This window comes from Symphalangus syndactylus, chromosome 1, assembly GCF_028878055.3.
Source record: "Symphalangus syndactylus isolate Jambi chromosome 1, NHGRI_mSymSyn1-v2.1_pri, whole genome shotgun sequence".
NCBI classification, from domain to species: Eukaryota; Metazoa; Chordata; class Mammalia; order Primates; family Hylobatidae; genus Symphalangus; species Symphalangus syndactylus.
In genome coordinates this window covers 135,658,057-135,678,365 of record NC_072423.2, presented here as the reverse complement: position 1 = coordinate 135,678,365, position 20,309 = coordinate 135,658,057, and the positions used below count along the sequence as shown (strand labels likewise).

The 20,309-nt window shown below is 40.2% G+C and overlaps 1 protein-coding gene across 3 annotated transcripts in view; it reads left to right on the top strand.

Moving 5' to 3' along the window:
- The window catches only part of RARB (retinoic acid receptor beta), a 775,478-nt gene that overhangs the window by 473,991 nt on the left and 281,178 nt on the right, over positions 1–20,309 (top strand). The window contains exon 1 of one of the 3 annotated variants that reach the window (XM_055285623.2): positions 1,188–1,204. The exons of the other annotated variants lie outside the window; for them this stretch is intronic. The gene's annotated coding sequence lies outside the window, so the exon portion shown is untranslated. Of the gene's footprint in view, positions 1–1,187; positions 1,205–20,309 lie in introns of those variants that run through there. 3 annotated transcript variants of the gene reach the window in all.

The following is a 20,309-nucleotide window of genomic DNA, read 5'->3' as shown; positions in this document are numbered from 1 at the left end:
GAATCAAACCCCAGGATGGTGATTTGCATAGTGGTGAGTTAAGCTGGCCTCTAAGTTTTAGTCCCAAGTATGACACTAGCTTTGGGGATTCCAGCAGTCTTCCTCCTCTGTCTTGTACTTGGGTGTCTCAGGAGGTCAGATGCATGGGGCCTACTGATTCCAAGGAGGAGAAAAACTTCTCAGCTTCCCTTGGGGGTTTGGGGATGAGAATTGGAGCATTCTAAAGGGATTTCTAATAACTTACATTTACAACCTGATTCATGGACATGGAGGCTTAACTGTGCCCAATTGTCCAAGAACCCCTCAAGGATTTCCTCAGACTGAAGGTGGGGTTGGGAGCCAGACCTGATTCCAAATTCCTGGAGAGACCTGGAATATCTGAAATACCCATATTAAGACTCCCTTGTATGATTATGCTAATGTGCATTCCACATCTAAGGGGTCACTGTTCACATCGTAGATATCATAGACTTGCGTAGTTATTTAAACAGCTTTCTGGCAATGGCATTAAGGTGACTTGTTCTTCCAAGGTCAGTGTATTAGCCCAGGTTTACATAATGTAAAAACTGTTTATTATTAGTTTGGGGGTTTTATAATAAATAAGTAACATTTAGTGAGTATTTTCTGGAGAATGGTGTTTGACCTCTCCCCTCAGGACAGACTTCTTAACCTCAATTCAGAGAAGCCCTCAACTTTAATAGCAAAAAAAGAAAGATCCATCTTCATTCTCACTGCAGCCTCTACATTTTCAGGCCTAGGTGATCCTCCTACCTCAGCCTCCCAAGTAGCTGGGACTACAGGCATGCACCACCATGCATGGCTAATTTTTGTATTTATTTTGTAGAGAAAGAGTCTCACCATGTTGCCCAGGCTGGCCTCAAACTCTTGTACTCAAGCAATCCTCCCACCTTGGCCTCCCAAATTGCTGGGATTACAGGCATGAGCCACCACACCTGGCCCTCCTCACTCATAAATGAAATTTGAAATTATGAATGGAAGTAACCACAGTATTACAAGCAGTGCCTGATATGATTTTTTTCATATCACATTTAATTGTTGCAATATTTCAATTTTTTAAAAACACAGTTATTTTTTAAAAGTTTTTAAAAGACCATAAAATTGGTTTTCTTTATAATCCTATATGTTTTATTTTAGGAACATTATTCTGAGAAGAAGTTTACAACCCTCATCAGCCTACTAAAAGGTCTGTGGCACTAAAAAAAATAAATAAATAAGTTTGGAGATTCTGCTGTAAGAAGTTAAAGACTAGAAAATAGTAATTTCTTTATCTTTCCTGTTCAAGAATAATTTGCTTTTGCCCCCTTGCAACTGACTGTGGAAAGGTCAAATAATTGCATAAGAATCTACCCGAACAGTTTGCTTCCTATGTCTAATTGCCAGGCAGTATAATTACAACTATGCATAGCATTAAATATGTGTCAAATTGATTTTTTTAATTCATTTGATTCGATTTTAACACCAAGCTCTGTTCATTTAAGCATAGTCTTCGTAGTTTATATCTTCGTAAGATATGGTTGAGGAGTAGATGATATCACATGAAATAATTTGAGAACCACTGCTCTAAATTTAACCTGTGTTTCTGTTATCGCTGCTGCTGTGTGTCTGATAAACACTGTCTTATATGACAAAACATGACACTGTTTTCTACAAAATGTCCTTGCATTATAACTTGTTCAGCACAAATGCATAACTCCTCAATGTGGAAAAATGAGTAAGATGCTGTAAAATGTGGCACAAAGTCCAGATCATGTCTTTGTGGAGGAAGGAGAGTATGGTGCTGAACAATAATTTTTCACAATGTGCAAGACTCTTGGTCTAACCATTAATAGAGACAATCTAGTCTCTGAATCATTAACTCCAAATTCTAGAAGAAAGAATATGACTGTCTACTTCTGATATCCTTCTTGATCCATTGAAGAGGCACAGGGACAGGGTCTCACAGTACAAATAGTTCTGCAGGGACCTTTGCAGGCAGAGGGCAGTTTTCTGAGAAGAACGGAAGGAACCAAAGCTTTCTGTAACAGGATCATAAAGCCTTTAAAAGGAGAGACCGTAACGGTTACTCAGGGAAGCTAGGACTGTATGTATCCCCACCGTTTGAGTCACTTTTGGCTGCTGCTGTAATAAAATACAAACCATCGGTCGGGCGTGGTGGCTCACGCCTGTAATCCCAGCACTTTGGGAGGCCGAGGCAGGCGGATTGCCTGAGCTCAGGAGTTTGCGACCAGCCTGGGCAACACGGTGAAACCCCGTCTCTACTAAAATACAAATGAAAAAAAATTAACCTGGCATGGTGGCAGGCGCCTGTAATCTCAGCTACTCAGGAGGCTGATGCAGGAGAATTGCTTGAACCTGGGAGGCAGAGGCTGCAGTGAGCCAAGATCACACCACTGCACTCCAGCCTGAACTACAAAGCGAGACTCATCTCAAAAAATAAAAAATAAAAAAATTCTCTGATTTACAATGATTCAACTTAGATTTTTTGACTTTACAATGAGATTGTTGGGATGTAACCTCATTGTTAGTTGAGAAACATTTGGATTTATGGCGGTTTGACTTAATTTTTTTTTACTTTATGATGGGTTTATCAGGGTATTAAATGCAGTTTCACTTCTGTTTTATTTATGATAGTTTTTACTTACTATGGGTTTATCAGGACATAACCTCATTATAAGTGGAGGAGCATCTGTACTACAGTCTGAATACCAGTGGGGTTAGTCTCCCTCAGCTACCTGGGGACTCTCCATTTTGTGCATATCTTCTGTAGGAGGATCCTTCCTTGCATGTCTTGGGCTGTTACAGAGTGATGTTGAGGCAGCCCTAGGGCACTGTTGGCCTCGAGCTTTTACAGGAGGTATGAAGTTACTCACAGCTCTGTGCTGGTGATATAACGTTGGCTACCTTCTCGTTATAACCATGAGGTCCTGTGTGTTCCTCCATTTCTATTTAGTGCATTCATATTGTGTTGTAGAGTGTGGATATGTACTTGTTAATTACATCTCTTATTTCTGCATTTTGTATGGAGGGGCCTGGGCGTTGATTTTGGCAGGTGTTCCATCTACCATCTTAAACTGGAAATCTAGCAGAGCTTTAGAACACTGAGGATTCTAGAAGCAGGACTTAAAGTGCTAGTCTTGACAAGAACAAAGACCCTGTGCTCCTGTGCCTAACATCTGAAGCTCTTGCAGTGGCAGTTTCCATTACTTACGGCTTCAGCCACAGTGGAACTGGCACCAATATCACATCTGAGAAAGTATCTTTGGCATAGATGCCAGACCATTGGTGTCCGCACTGGGGTCTTAGTGCTAGAGACACACCTTCAGTAGCCCCACAAATAGCAGAGGCCCAAGTAATTGCCACTACTAAAGGGGACCTAGCAGGAGAAAAGGACAGTGGCCCACAGGAGTGAAATCAATTGACACAGATGAGAAACTAACAGCAAAACCATGGCAAGTCCTCACACTAAGTTCACATTAATGCCAAGAAGAATAAACAAAAGTGAGTCATAATCACAGTGAGATACTACTTTATACTCACTACCATGACTAAAACCAAAAAGTCAGACAATAACAGGTGTTAGCAAGGATGAGGAGAATTTGGAAGCCTCCTATATTGCTAGTGAAATTATAAAATACTGCGATAGCTTTGGAAAAGAGTCTGGCATTTCTCAAAAGGTTAAAGATTAAGCATATAAACTAGCAATTCCACTCCTAGGATATACTCAAAGGAAGGAAAACGTGTTCACACAAAACCTGGAATGTGAAAGTTCTTGCAGCATTATTCATTATTGTAAATAACCCAAATATTCAACTGATGAATGGATAAACAAATGTGTTGTATCCACAAAATGGAATATTATTCAACCATAAATAAAACGAAGTGCTGGTACATGTTACAACATGGATAAACCCTTAATACATTATGCTGAGTAAAAGAAGCCAGTCACAAAGGCCTTATATTGGATGATGCCGTTTAGATGAAATATTCGGAATAGGCTAATATGACAGAAAGTAGATTAGCAGCTTCCAGGGGCTGGAGACAAGGGACAATGGGGAGTGACTGTTAATGGGCATGGGGTTTCTTTGGGAGATGATGAAAATGTTTCAAGATTAGATAGTGGTGATATTTGCACACCTTTGTGAATAGACTTAAAACCACCAAGTTGTATACTATAAAAAGGTGAATTTTATGTTATTGTGAATTGTGTCTCAAGCCGTTTTTTAAAAAGCCTCCACCAAAGCTGGGCTGTGCCCCCATGGAAATCATAGAAGGCCCTGTGAGTAAGATTCCACTTATCCACACTTTTGTGGTTTGGATGTTAAAGTGCTATTCCCCCATTTGTCACAGAATTTGTGTGTATGTAAGAGAAAGGGAGATAAATTGCTTTTGTAGTATTTTTCTTTATATATGAACTTCTCTATTTCTAAGGGAGCTAGACTAGACAATAATCTGAATGACAAGCTCAATGCTCTCTTTAGAATGTTCTGACCCTTTATGGCCATCAGAGCCTATATTTATTCCCTTATTTCCTTGAGTTCTTTCTCAGTAGGCTCCTTGGTCCTTTATACAGACAACCTCTTGATGTGCTCAGCAGTTCCAGCCCCAAAGCCTATATTATATTCTGAAGAACTTTGAGAGGTATTATTTTCTCCATTCGCAGGTGAGAAAACCCAAGTCAGAGAGATTGTGACCCAAGAAGCAAAGAAAACTGACGCTGATTTTATCCTCCCGAGTTTGCCAAGCCCCTTTAATCTGATTCTTCAAGTGCTTTTAACAGTGAACTCCTGTTGACTGCATTTGTTACAGGACTTTCTGTTTAGTAATGACTGCAATTAAGCTAGAACATAATATTTGACAACAATAGCAGAGCTGAGCTCCCATTAATTTTTTTGAGCTCGTGCAAGGAGTGAGTGAAGCAAAAGGCCATGACTGACTGAGTGCCAAAATGAAGACCCATGTCCCCTCTGACGTTAGCTGAATGTCTCTCTAATCTCCTGTGATCTTTTGCTGGGCAGATACCAGCAGACATTTGCCACATGGTTGAAACCTCATTGAGTAAAAATGATTTCTTTTCTGCATGGTGCTGTTCATCAGCTCCCTTCCCTCAATAAATGTGTTATTTAGTTGCTCAGGTTTCCTTCTTTGTGAAACTGGGGGACAATAACAACTTACCACAGCCACTGGAGGCATTTCAGTAAAGCTACTTTGAGCACCATAGAGCCACAGCCAGCCGGGCAGAATGTTTGTATTTTATTTTGCGTGGTCTGGGTTTGTTTCTTCATTGCAAATTGGAGAGTCCAGGGTTCAAAGATGAAATGCAACTGTGGGTGGCCCACAGGTTTAATGAGGCTTGTGAATATGGCCAGATCGTATCCAACATACTCCTGAGGCTTGATGATGCCTGCTATGAAAAAGAACGCTGAGCGGCCCCAAAGCTCCAGAGAAAACGGAAAACGTGGTAGATCCTCCTAGACCCATCTTGACTTCAGTAGTATGAGTACATGAATGCCTTTTCTTTGCTAACCTTAAAAATAAAATATATATGCACAGATTATAGCTGAACCCAAAACCCAAACATCCAGACTCCCGTTCCATCCCTAAACAGAACTGTCTGGCAGATAGTCAAGGCCTTCCGAATCCCAGCTGTACTGGGCTCCTCTAACCTTATTTTCAGTGCTTTCTAAGAAGGCTTCTTTATTCAGATCTGCTAAACTCCTCTTTCTTTGAAAGTAAACATTTGCTCCATTTCCACATCTTTGCCCAAGCTTTTCCTTCTGCTTAGAATGCCCTGTAAGATCCCCTCCACTTGCTGATGATCCCAAATCTTCCCACGTCTATGACATGTCCGCCATAACTGCTATGCCTAGTATTGCCCTCTTAGATGGTCTGTTTCTTCACTATTCAACTTGTCTCTATCTTCACGCTTTCAGACTTTTTCATCGACCTTGATCAATTCTAGCTGGTGAGCCCACATTTGGAATAATCTTTGACTCTTCTCCTCTCATGCCCAAAATCTAATCCTTCCACAACTCTGTGGGCTTTATCTTTGAAGTCATCCAGAATCTAATTACTGATTCCTACTTCCACCACTACCGCCCTAGTCCACATACCGTTTGATTTCACCTGGCTTATTATAATAGTTAATTAGTTTCCTTGCTCCCACTCTTGTCCTTATAGACTGACTTCTGCACAGTAGCTAGAGTGATCCTTTTACAGTGCAAGTCCAGTCACGTCCCTCCCTATTCAAAGCTCTCTAATGGCCTCCATCTCCTTTACAAGAGCACCTAATCTCACCAGGTTCTGCCAAGACGCAATAACGATTCAAACTTACTCCAGTGGTATTTTTATTTATAATAATAATAGCATTTAACAAGTGTTTTCCCTACAAGAGACATTTTTCTAAGCCTTTGACATGTTCAGGGTTGCTGTACCCTACAGGTGGCATTACAGTTCAGAAACTGAGATACAAAGAGGCCAGAAGACTTTCACAGTGTGCACAACCAGAACTAGGATTTGAACCACGAGAGAGCCCATCCTCAACACCACTGCCCCTTCCTGCCTCTGGACGTACGATACACTAGGATGTGCTGCAACCTGCATAATTAGACCTTTGTTTTAATTTAAAACACTTCAGTAAGGAGCCCAGTACTCTATTTGTTTTCTTCTGTTTGCAAATGTATCAGTGTGTGAGTTTAACTGTAGGAGGAGAGGTTTTAAGGAAAAAGAGAAAAAGGCTGGAGCCTGCATTCATTAGGTAAACCCACGTCCTCAGACAGCAAAGCCCCAGAGCCAAGCTGGAAGCCAAGAAATTTGTTTTAAAAATATGATATCTCCCAAGCTGAAGATTACGTCAAATATATGGTGATATACCACCCAAAAGGCAAAAACCACAGTTTGCTTGTTTAAAGGCTTATTTTAAATTGGCTTGGCTGCTTCTCAGGGCTGTACCACAAGCAACAGGCTGCAGTTTCTATGCAAGGGTAGAAAAGTTGTCTTGAGGAAATGAATTGCGGTCTTGCCCAGAGGCTCTGAACCTTTAGTAGAATCATCCCCGCCCCACAGATATCAGGCAGGCCAGCCAGGCAGCTGGCTGTCATATCTGTCACACCTGAGCCATGGTGTCCACGACACTCCTACCTAGTGGGGGAGAAATTCCATTTGTTGAAGAGCAGAAAGAGGTTGGGCTTCAACAAAAATTTCTTCCAAAAGGGTAAAATGTCACACAGTGGTATAAAAAATAAAGAAAAAGGTCTTTGGGTGTTACATTAGCGGTGTAACTCAAGATTGAAGAGTAAAATATAAGGGATTGGTTATTTGAAACATATAAACATTCTGGTGATGAATGTTTGCAGCCTGTCTGGTACCCACCCATCTTGTCCCAAGTACCAGGCTCTTCAGTTGTTTCTGCTACTTAAGAAAGACACCATCTAATCTGCCATATAGAGAGCTTAAATGGAGCTGTGAGTATTTGGGGGAAAGAGTTTGGTAGTGTTAGCCTGGCCTGTCCTCCACTGTATTATAAATAGTTGTTATCTGAAACAATTGAGAACACAGGGGAAAAAGACCCAATTATGCACGAGGAAGTCCAGTGCCCCATTTTTGGAGAAGGAAAGTGAGAGGGCGTTGAGTTTCATTGATTGGGTCTTCCGTGGCAAGCCAGCTGCCCCCCAGGAAGGCCTGGTATTCCTGTCCTCTCCGTGAACCTGCCTGAAAGGGATATAGGAGTTATTGGGTAATCAGGACTTGTCAGCACCTCGGTTATGCAGGATGGTTCAATCCGATAATGTGAATGGAACCTGTAATAGGGCTGATGAAAAGCACTCCAGTTTCAAAAGGGCCTTGAATGATTTTTTGTTCATTTTCTGTTTACATGTAATGTGTTATTGATGTCATTACCTTATAATACGGCGGCTTGTTTCATAGAAAAACCAGGAATTATTCATTCTTTAAAAAAAAAAAAAAAAAGACTTAGAAGAAAAAGAAGAAGAAAGAAGGAAAGAAAGAAACCCTGTCACGTGAGGAAAATTGCATTCGAATGCTGCAACTGAAACATATTGATTTTCTGGCACTAGACTTTTTAGATTAAAAATGCCAATACTAAATCCTTTCATGACCTATAGTTCATATGAAGTTCGCATGTCATTTACTATTATTCTGGGGTAAAAAAAGCTGAATCTTTAATGAAAACATAGTTGGAAAGAATGTCTGCCATTTCCACAATTTGCATACCATTATAATAATGCCTGATTATGAGCTAAACATGCTGATAGTGGGATGGGTTGAACATTTCTCTTACTACAAATCAGAAGTCATTTGTCTATTTGAATTGTCTGCTTGGCTTGCCTCCATCCTTGGCGGGAGTCATGGGTGTGCACTCTTGCCTTGTCCAGGCTTGTTAGGGTTGGTGCATTAAGCTCCCCATGCTAAGAGAGATACATTCCTTCACATTCTACTAGTGCCAGAGACTCACGTATGTCTGGTCTTACCGTAGTCTAGAAAACACTCATGATACCTATTAGTTATTTATCCAAATTAGTTAAAAATTATAATATAGATCAGGTGCGATGGCTCATGCCTGTAATCCCTCAGGATGAGGCAGGAGGATCAGTTGAGAACCAGAGTTCAAGACCAGCCTGGACAACATAGTGAACATATATGAAACCCCGTCTCTACTAAAAATACAGAAAATTAGCTGGGTGTGGTGGTGCACACCTGTAATCTCAGCTGCCCAGGAAGCTGAGGCACAAGAATCACTTGAACCTAGGAGGCGGAGGTTGCAGTGAACTGAGATCATACTACCGCACTCCAGCCTTTGAGACAGAACGAAACTCTGTCTCAAAAAAAAAAAAAAAATTGTAATATGGCCATGTAAGTTCTTGGTATAGTCTTCATGTGATTGCATGGTTACTGCCAATCTCAGAAGTCCCTTAACCGACACACAAATTCCTCAGTGGCATCTCTGGTCACAGTTTTTGTTTTCCAACAGTGAGCCAGGTTTGAAAGTTATGCAAAAATATCTTCATTTCCTCTTTTGTATTTTCAAGCTATTATCACAAATATTTGTGCTTTGATCAGAGCTTTCTGTACCCCCTGCTAAGCCAGGAATTATTTAGTTTCTTTGTTGTTGGACAGAGATGAGTAGGTCCTGTAACATTTTGGCCTCTGTCACTAGAATGAGGACGAGGCACTCAGAGGGTGTAGATTTCTTAGATAAGCAGCTTCTCTAGCTAGAATCTTTCTCAGTGTCTATAGTAGGGGGTTGCAAACTAAGGTCCAAAAACTAAATGCTACCCCAAACCTGCTTTTATAAATAAAGTTTTATTGGAACACAATCATGTTCATTTGTTTACATATTATCTATGGCTGGTTTTATACTACAGCAGCAAGGTTGAATAGTTAGAATAGAGACCATATGACCAGCAAAGCCTAAAATATTTACTATTTGGCCCTTTACAGAGAAAGTTTGCCAATCCCTGCCCTGCAGGATTGTGTTCCTCTGAAACTTTCTCCTAAAGTATGGTGCCCATGAGTAGGTACAGCTGTATGTCCAGCAGTGAGTGCAAGAGTAGATACTATGGAACTTAAAATCATGTGTTTGAGTGAGTTGGAATCTTAGAAATCGCCTCGTCTTAATTTCCACATGGCCGATGTTTGATTATCACAATAATCTTTTTGCTATTGGGGAACTTTTTAAGTCTCCAAACATGCCATTCTGTATTTTGATAGTTCTGTTAGGAACTCCTGGTATCAAGTACAAATCTATCTCCTTGTAAGTTCTTTCCCTTGATCATATTACTATGCTTTGCAGGCATACGGACAAGGATGAATGCTCTTCAACACAGTAATCATTCAGATATTAAAAATTATTGTCATTTTCTCCCTGAGTGGTTTTCTTTTTTTTTTTTTTTTTTTTTTGAGACAGAATCTTGTTCTCTTGCCCAGACTGGAGTGCAGTGGCATGATCTCAGCTTACTGCAACCCCCGCCTCCCAGGTTCAAGCGATTCTCGTGCCTCAGCCTCCCAAGTAGGTGGGACTACAGGCATGCATCGCCATGCCTGGCTAATTTTTGTATTTTTAGTAGAGACAGGGTTTCACCATGTTGGCCAAGCTGGTCTCGAACTCCTGACCTCAAATCATCCACCTGCCTCAGCCTCCCAAAGTGCTGGGATTATAGGTATTAGCCATTGCACCCAGCCTCCATGAGTATTTTCTTATTCAAGTTATATATTGCAATTTACTTTTTTTGTTCCTCTTGTGGCAGAATATTGAGCTCTTTAGCAATCCAGTCATGTTCCTCTGTTTGCACTAATCCATTACCGGGCACTGATATGATATCCCAGATGCGGTTCTACCAATGTGGAGTTAGGCAGAATTATCACCTCCATCATTCTAGAAGTTATATTTCTGTTAATGTAAACTAAAATTTAATTCACCTTTGGGAAAACCACATCACTGTTGATTCAGACTCTGCATGAAATGAACCAAAACCCCTTTGTTGATCTGTAGAAAAGTACCTTGCTGATTTCCTGAACTTTCTCTTTTTCCTGTCTCCTGTCATTTCTGCGTGGACTGTGCCTCCTTTTTTTTTTTTTTTTTTTTTTTTGAGATGGAGTCTCGCTCTGTCGCCCAGGCTGGAGTGCAGTGTGGTGCAATCTCAGCTCACTGCAAGCTCCACTTCCCAGGTTCACACCATTCTCCTGCCTCAGCCTTAGCTGGGACTACAGGTGACCGCCACCAAGCCTGGCTAATTTTTTGTATTTTTAGCAGAGATGGGGTTTCACCATGTTAGCCAGGATGGTCTCGATCTCCTGACCTCATGATCCGCCTGCCTTGGCTTCCCAAAGTGCTAGGATTACGGGCGGGAGCCACCGTGCCCAGCCGCCTCTATTCTTACAATGGAGTCTGATTCCTTAACATCTCATAAGTGCTTTTCTTTTTTTTTTTTTTTTTTTTGAGACAGAGTCTTGCCCTGTCACCCAGGCTGGAGTGCAGTGGTGTGATCTCAGCTCACTGCAACCTCCCCCTCCCGAGTTCAAGTGATTCTCCTGCCTCAGCCTCCTGAGTAGCTGGGATTACAGGTGCGCACCACCACACCTGACTAATTTTTGTAATTTTAGTAGAGATGGGGTTTCACATGTTGGCCAGGCTGGCCTCGAACTCCTGACCTCGTGATCCACCCACCTCATCCTCCCAAAGTCCTGGGATTTCAGGTGTGAGCCACCATGCCCAGCCTCATAATTGCTTCTTACCTGAGAAGTAATGAAACAGATGTCTCGAATTCTCTTTTACATTACCGCTACACATGAAAGATGGCTTCTTCCAGACTATTTATTCTTCTTCAACCTACTTGATGGCTTTAAAGAAAACTAAAGGCACTGAAAGCAAATATTCTTCATGAAAGTCCCAAAGGCTGCTCTACACGTATTTCTTGCCCCTTCCCCTGTTAGCAGCATGGTAGTATTATCCTTGCTGGCCCCTTATGGTTGAGCAGGCCATGTGATGAAGTCTGGCATGTGAATTTGGAGTGAAAATGATGTGTGTAGCTTCCAGGCCAACCATTTGTCTGCAAATTTGAAACCCTCCAGTCCTCTTTCTCTTTGGCATGGTGACCAGCAGCACTCATGATGGTGGCTGTTTTACTAGTCTGGGTCTCATAGTAAGGTGAGATAGAGCAGAGTTCCCTGCTAACTCGTAGTGGGTATGGAACATGAGTGAGAAATAGTCCTTGATTTTTTAAGTGGCTGAGGTTTGAGCATTGCTTTTGCAACACAGCCTAGTCTGTATGACTGATAGTCAGATTTTCTAGGCACTCATTCATTCAACATTAGGTCAATATTTTTTGGTACCTAGTATGTGAAAAGTACTCGGAGTTATCACAACGAACAAAACAAAAGTCTCTACCCTTGTGGAAATAGGGGGTTTGGACATTTCATGTAGTAACCACATGAGACCTGGACCTCTCCAGATACCGTGTGGCAGACAAAATGCAGTATGTTCAGAGTGATTCTTCAGATGTGATTGTCCGCAAACACTTTAGAAGGAGTCCAGGCTGGGAGCTGGAATGCCAGGGTTTAAGTGCTACTTTGACCACTCGTCTAGTACGTGACTATGGGCTGACAACCCTCCGTGTCTGGGCTACCATTTTCTTTACCCGTCTCTGTTCACACATGATTCCACTCTATACTGTCTGTGCCAGTGGTTGTTCAACAGCTCCTTGAATGTTTTTGGAAGCAGCATGTACAGCACTTCCTCAGGCAGTGCCTGTGTCAGTGTTTTTACTCTGAAGCACTTAGGTTCTGGAAGCCACGAGATATAGCCAGAATTTGCATGTAAATAAATTTGTTACTCAGTTCATATTCTGTGCCAAGCGCTGCCTTGAACTGCACACTCTGGAAATTAAAGGAGATGTACGCATAATGGCCCTGAACCTTCAAGTCCAATGGAACAGATGAGACTGCCACTTAGGTACCAGGATACAACATCTGATGCTAAATTGTGGGTCAAAGTCAGAAGAAAAGAAGTTTGGTGGGGGGATTAGTGCAATCAGGGAAGGCTTCATAGAGGGTGTTGGGTTTGTGCCAAGCCTTGAAGGACTTTAGATTCTAAGTTGGTGGCAGGCATAAAGGAGAGGCATATCAGACAGGACAGTCACCTCAGGCAGGGGAAAGAGAGGATGCACGTGGCGTATTTGTGAAAACAGAATGGAGTCCCAGCTGGCAAGCACAAAGAATGGGAGTGAAGACCAGATTCTGAACTGCCCTGTGTGGACAATTTTTAGAAGAGTCCACTGACACGAATTTTAAAAGATATGGCACTAGCCATCCATACTGTTTGGGTCGGTACTAAAGGATATCATCATATCCTCCTCAAAGAGGCCTCCTATAGTTAAAAAAGAACTTTGCAAATCTGGACCTTTTCGTTTTGTCACATTCTCTGTTTATAGTTTTTATTTAATTAACGATAGCTATACCATCAAATGTGTAGATGTTCCCTCCAAACATTCCCCGTTGGTGGCAGATAGTGCCAGGTCAGTATTCACGGCGGGGCAGCTGAGGGCTTCCACAAAGGAAGCAGGGTGAGGTTTATGCCTGTCTTTGCTCTGTAACAAAATGTTCAGAGAAGGGAAATATGGAAAGGAATATCATTGCCAAATGGGTTCCATTCTTCATATAAGTGATTGCTTTATTTTGCCTTTCAATAAGAATGGCTTTCCCCAGGGCACATATGGTACATAGACAGTTCAGGCTCATGACACAAACTCTCAGAAAACACAAGGAATGGCAGTGGGGGATGTGGATACTCACACTCAAGCTCTGCCTCCTGGTTGACCTCCTAAGAAATCCTGCCTCCTTGTTCAAGTCAGTTACCCTGAAATCTCCATACAAAAGTTCAAGTAAAACACAACTCATTAATGTTGTACTTGGTTAGAAAAAAAACGGAAAAAATGTATGTGAAAAAATAAATGCTTATGTTCAAAATTTGGGTTCTTTGGGGGAGATGAGTTGTTTCCTGCGGTGTTTAGGGAAGTGGTTAATGAACTTGTTGACTACAAGGCAGATCGTTTTTGAAATGCCAAGGATGATGGGAGTGGAATCAGAGACGGAAGAAAAATTAATGTGTTATTTTCTATAAACGGAAAGGAGGAATTTTGGCTAATTACTTTTTTGAAAATTAAGGTTATCATTAAAAGTAATATACTGACTTTTCTGTAGATTTTGATAGCTTTCAAAACACATTCATATTCATTGTTTCATTTGATTCTCAAAACAACCCCAGGAGATAGGCAGAGTAGATTTTTTTTTTCCCGTTTTCCAGGTAAAGACCTAAGATTTTGAGAAGTTAAAGGACTCAGTCAGGATTATACAGCTAATGAGCAGTATGTCAGGACTGAAAATTCAGACCTTCTAATTCTCCTCTGGTCAAGTATAGAGGAAAAGTAAAGGCTGGGAGTTAAAAGTGGGTTTGTAAAATGCAATTAATTGAAAAGAAGAGGTATAGTAATGTAATTCAGTGAGTGAGAGCTCACCCTGGAGCAGACATTGCAGATAGAAGCCTGAGGTAATAATCTAGCAGCAGATGAGCTTGTACAATTATGGCCCAAACAATAGTTACAAAGTTTTTTTCAATTTTTAACAACATTTAAAAATTGGGACATTTCACAGTAAAAATCTAGATTTCTAACCTCTGTTTTACAATCTGCATAGATGGCCCCACTGGGGAACATTCCCATGCAGCCACAGCCAGGAGGAACTTGGGAGCAGCTGTCCCTCGTACATAGACATGAGCTCTCTGGTTCTCCTCAGTCTCCCCACTCCCTGTTGCCGCCAATCCTGGTGACCAATGATCTGTTGATATTTTTCATCACACTGTACTGCTGCTTTTCTCCACTCATCTGTATCACACCCTGGATTCTAGAGGCATTTGAATTTGTGTCTTCAAGTCTGGAGGCAGCATCCTGGCTCTATCCATTTCTAGCTATTTGAATGTGGGCAGATTACTTTCCATGTTAAGGCTTCCATTTCTATTTCCATTCTATAAAATAGGGATGATGGTGGTGGAATGTAGTGGATATCTGTTTGTTGTTTTTGTTTTTGTTTTCCCAGTGTTAATCCTTTCCTTGGAAGTTCCCCTCTTATGGGAATAAGAAGACCCACTTGTTTTTTCTCTAGGGTGAGTGACCCTGGCTACTCCAATCAAATGTAGATAAACCAGACTTAGAATTAAGTTAGTGACCCAAACAAACATGCATCTGTGGTTCATTTTGCAAGATCTACATCAAGTTTCTAGGGACAGCCCTGGCAGATGCATCAGTGGTTGATACCATTCAAAATTCATTATCAGTACATTGGTGGCTTGAACTATAATGCTTATGTCTAATGTAGGAAGTAACTAGTCTTCCCCAACTCCCTGGTATGATGTTAGCCAGTATCTCTGGTTGTGAAACTTCTTCGCCTGGTTCCCTGGCCCTTCCAGAGATTTTGCAAGCTCTGTAATGTACTGTAGTGCTTGTCTTTGGCTAATTCGCTCCCAGATCTCTTCTCCACCTTTCTCCTATTCTACTCTGTGTTGCTTTAGGTAACTGTAAAATTCATTTCCTAAGCTCCTGTGTCAGCAGGTTGGTAGGATCTAAAGTTTATGCAATTTGGGGGTCATATTTAGTCATAATACAAAATTATACATACAAAATTGTGTACAAAAGGGAGTATTTATTTTCTATGAGAAAAAAATAACAGTCCAGGCGTGGTGGTTCACGCCTATAATTCTAGCACTTTGGGAGGTCCAGGCAGAAAGATCACTTGAGCCCAGGAGTTCAAGACCAGCCTGGGCAACATAATGAGACCTCATCTCTACAAAAAAGAAAAAAAATTAGCTAGGTGTGATGGTATGCATCTGTAGTCTCAGATACTTTGGAGGCTGAGGCAGGAGGATCCCTGGAGCCCAGGAGTTGGAGGTTGCAGTGAGCTGTGATCACACCACTGCACTCCAGCCTGGGTGACAGAGCCAGACTCTGTCTCAAAAAAAAAAAAAAATTAATTAATTTTTAAAAATCACAAAAAATTACAAATCTTAAAAAGTTACTCAGAATTTTAAAAATCAAGAACAAATAGAAAAAGCTGGAAAAATAAGGTCATATTTTATTAGTTAACTGTTGAGATATATCTCATAATTTTTTCCTAGAATTTTTAGCTTCATCATCTTTGTTTCTTTTTATAACAATTTTCTATAGGAAAAGCAGAAATATAATTGTCTTTCCTCAGTATGCTAATTGGAATTTACTTTTTTATTATTGACAATTTAGAAATGTTCCCATTCATAACATTATTAATGTTACATAAATTGTTAGGATCATTGTCAATTGTGGGAAAACCTAAGATTTTAAGATAGTTTAAGTTTCTTGTGTTGCAACCAATGAGTCTGTCATCAGTTTCTTGGGGTTAAGACATCTGAGGTGAATGCCAGGTAAAATGGCACAATGGATGTGTGTGGATTACTACAGTCCATTCTAACACCAAGACATCAACAACAACCTTTCTTTCCTCCTATCTAAATGTATGGTGGAGTGTTTTTTCATATATATTTTCATTTTTTAATTTTTTAAAATACTTTCAACTTTTATTTTAAACTCAGGTGGGTACATGTGCAGGTTTGTTGCATGGGTATATTGTGTGGTGCTGAGGTTTGGGATATAATTGATCCTGTCACCCAGGTAGTGAGCATAGTACCCAATAATTTTTCAGTCCTTGTCTGCCTGCCTCCTCCTCTGTCTTGTAGTCCACAGTGTCTGTTGCTTCCTTCTTTATGTCAATGAGTACTCAGTGTTCAGCTCCCACTTATGAGAACATGGATGCAGCTGGAGGCCATTGTCCTAAGCAAATTAACACAGGAACAGAAAACCAAATAACGGCTTCCAGCTGCGTCCATGTTGCTGCAAAGGGCATTGTTTTATTATTTTTAATGTCTATATAGTATTCCATGGTGTGTAGGTACCACATTTTCTTTATCCACTTGGTGGGCATTTAAAATTCATGCTGGATGTGGAGAAATTCTTAAGAGTACAGAGCAGTTCTCTGTCTGTAGGCTCTCTGGCATCCCCAGTCTTCACACAATGAGTGCTACTAGCAACCCTCAATTCTTATGTCAACTACAACCAATGGTTTAAATCTACACAGAAAAGAAAAAAAAACTGTGAACGATACACACATATCCCACTAGACAGAAACTAAATGAGTCCCCAGCTCAACTCCCCCTAACCAGTCCCTAGATAGGGGCTTACTTGAGAAGTAAAATGCAGGGGATATCAAAGTACAAAAAGAAAGCACTCATAATTATTTAAATTAAAATACTATACTTTTTCAAATTGTATACATACGACCATGTACACAGTTTGCTAGCACCCCTCCCAGGTCTTGGAAGGGGTCTGCACAGTGAGTGGCTCAGAAGTTTGAGACTCCCTAACTTCCCTCTCTATCCACTTATCCTTTCACCTGATTTGGCCAAAAGGAAGCACTGGCAAGAGATGGAAGAGCTCCTGGCTCTTTGGATAAGCCCATTTACTTCTCCAGCCTAGGATGCATAGTGCCTCCTGCCTCTGTTAATCTTTTTTTGAGACAGTCTTGCTCTGTCGCCCAGGCTGGAGTACAGTGCTGCAATCTCAGTGCACTGCAACCTCTGCTTCCCGGGTTCAAGCAATTCTCATGCCTCAGCCTCCAGAGTAGCTGGAATTACAGGCATCACCAGCACACTCAGCTAATTTTTTTTATTGTTAGTAGAGAGGAGGTTTCACTATGTTACCCAGACTGGTCTCAAACTCCTGACCTCAAGTGTTCTGCCCACCTCAGCCTCCCAAAGTGCTGGGATTACAGGCACGAACCACCGCACCTGACCTACATTAATCTCTGTCACCATACCATTTAGTTTTCAGATCGTCTAAAATATTTGTAACTACTCGCCACGTTAAATTCATTCTATCAGTCACCTAGATCCACTAGACTGGACTCTGGTTTATATTTGTTTTTTGATCAAAGAATATGCTCAGAAATATTTTCATATTTCTAAATTTGGCCTAAAGATTTTGTACAGGTAGATGTCTATTGTCTATATAAACTTTTTTTATGAGGCACCTTGTTGAGCCCACAGGTTGATCTGAGGACCATTGTATCCATGTATCTTTATTATATATTTATGTAATTTTTATTCCATCTCTCTAGAGGTAGGGAGCGTAATTTTTCTCCATAATTAACAGAACATGCCAAAGGTGACATATAGTATTAGAGGAAAGCCTTAATTATGGGTGAGCACAAACCACAACCCTCTAAAACACAAGAGAAAATAAATACATGCAATAGGGCCAAATTATTAAAAATGGTACAAAATGGAGTCTGTAAATATTTTAAGCCAAGTCATCTAGTAGGATTAAGGCAAGAAACAGAAAATGAAATTTTATTTAGTTTGGAAGAGCATGCCTGGGGGAAATAATGTATAATTCAGATATATCTGTAGAAGAGAAAACCCAGGACGATACTGATGCTGAAAGAGGATTCAGAAGAGTGGGGACAACAGATTTGGTGTTCGCATTGTCATCAGATGGTAACAGTATTTTATGGGTATAAATTAGACTGCAAACTGATGAGAGAACAGCACATTTGGTATTAGCAGTTGACAGTAAAAGGAAAAGATGAAGCAGTATAGACTGGATTGCAAGAGACTGGCAAATATGACAGTGACAAGATTTTCTACTTCTTTAACTTTTTTGTCCTTTTTTGCATTGGAGACATTTTAATAAACGGAACCGATGGCTATAGAGGACAGAGAAAATGATTCAAGTCCTAAAATTCGAGAAGGAACTCTAAGAAACTATCCAGTTAACGCTCTCATTGTACAGATGAAGAAGTGAGGGTTAGACAGAATAAATTATTCACCCCAGGTCATTTAGCCAACCACGGTCCTCTTTTTCCCCTCAGAATTTGGTTTATGTATAAATTTACAATTCTATAAATGTTGACTGAGGAAAATCTTATAACTAACTGTAAGTATTTGATTATTAAAAATGGTGTAAAAGAATACAACATTTTTGCATCGATAAAAGGAATAATGTAATCATAGAAAATATCTTATTACAAATGTTAGGTGCCTTGTCTTATTCTTTGTGTTCTTGGTGTCCGCCTTGTGTCTGGCACAGAGAAGGCATTAAATAAGTAGGATAGTCACTAAATGGATCATTGGCTGATGATTAGGTGGTTGGATGAAAGGGAGGTAGGGAGGAAGGAAGCAAAGGTAGGTGAATGAGGACTTACACATGGGAAATGTAATCTGGTCCCTAATTTCCTGAGGAAGAATTGACTATGCCAGTTCTGGGTCATGCTATTTCAGATTGAACACAGCAAAAAATACAAATTTTAATCTTGAATAGCAAGGACTTCATATCCGGCAATATAATAAAGCTAGTCTCATTTCATGATCAAATCTCAAAGACTTGAGATCACCGAGTGAGCTGTCTAGGAGAGTCAATAACATGGATAGTAACCATTTACCTAAAATTACAAAGACCTCACCATCCATGACTAAGTGGGGGGATACCAAATTAGTGAAGAATCTGAATTATAGGACACAGTTTTATTGCTTTTAGATACATATAGGAAATGGGAGTAGGCCAATATTATCTAAAAGAGATCATTCAAGAAAATAATTTTCATTAATTGGTAAGAATTTATAATTATCATCTCAACTATTAGTAAAAGAATGCCTCCTACAAACTTAAGGATGTTTGGAAATGCTTCTCTGGTATAAAAATATTATCGGGGTACCTCTTTTACACTATGAATCACATGTGCAAACCTTTTTCTTCACACCACCCAGTCTGTCTGAATTTTCACAAATGCGGAGTTAGTGGAATTAGTCTGAATTGATGAAGCTTTCCCAGACACTGCTGTTGTTGGAAACAACAGGTATCCTATTGAATAGTTAATTAGAGATTTTGAACATGTGTTACTTAGAAAAAGTTTCAATTGAGCATGAGTTCCTCCAGCAAAATTTGTCTGTCTCACTGATAGTGTAATAATCTAGTACATTTTTTAAATTAATGAACAGAAAATTGGAGGAAGGTCTGCCATCCTTTTCTCTTTCCTCCCTCTTTATGTATAGCTGAGTTCAGTCACCATCAGCACTAAATTCCATTCAGAGTTCACAGCCATCACGATAGCTAGTGCAGTTTTAGGTTAAGCATATTTTATCCATAAATTGCTATATTTGGTTCTCGAGTTATTATTGCAGTTCCTTGGGGTACATTTAAATCCACCTTATTGTAATAGATTATGGAATATAGTGGCTAATGTGTCTAATGTAAAATAAATGACTATAATGATTTATGATGCGACACTTCAATTTTATTGAACATAAGGATCATTGTACTAAAATGGATGGTGTATTGCTGGTTTAGCATAAAATACTGAATAACATATTCAAGAAAATGAATGGCTCGGCCAGTTCATAATATTCTGCCCCTTCAGCTGAAAGGTCTTTAATAAGCAAGAGTGTCATTACACTTGGAAATGTATGTGTAGGTAATCCATTATCTAGAACAATGACAAGGATCTGCTCAAGTCCTTATTAAAGAAGGAAATCTTTAGGAGAAAATGTAGAATTCTTTGGTCTTCTTGAAAGAATGATTTTCACCCAACCACATAGCCACTATAATAGTGCTTAGCAGAATTGTAAGTGGCCTCCACATTTAAAAATTATCACCCTGAAACTCTCTCATGACCTGCAAGACAGAAGGGAATTTCAGAAA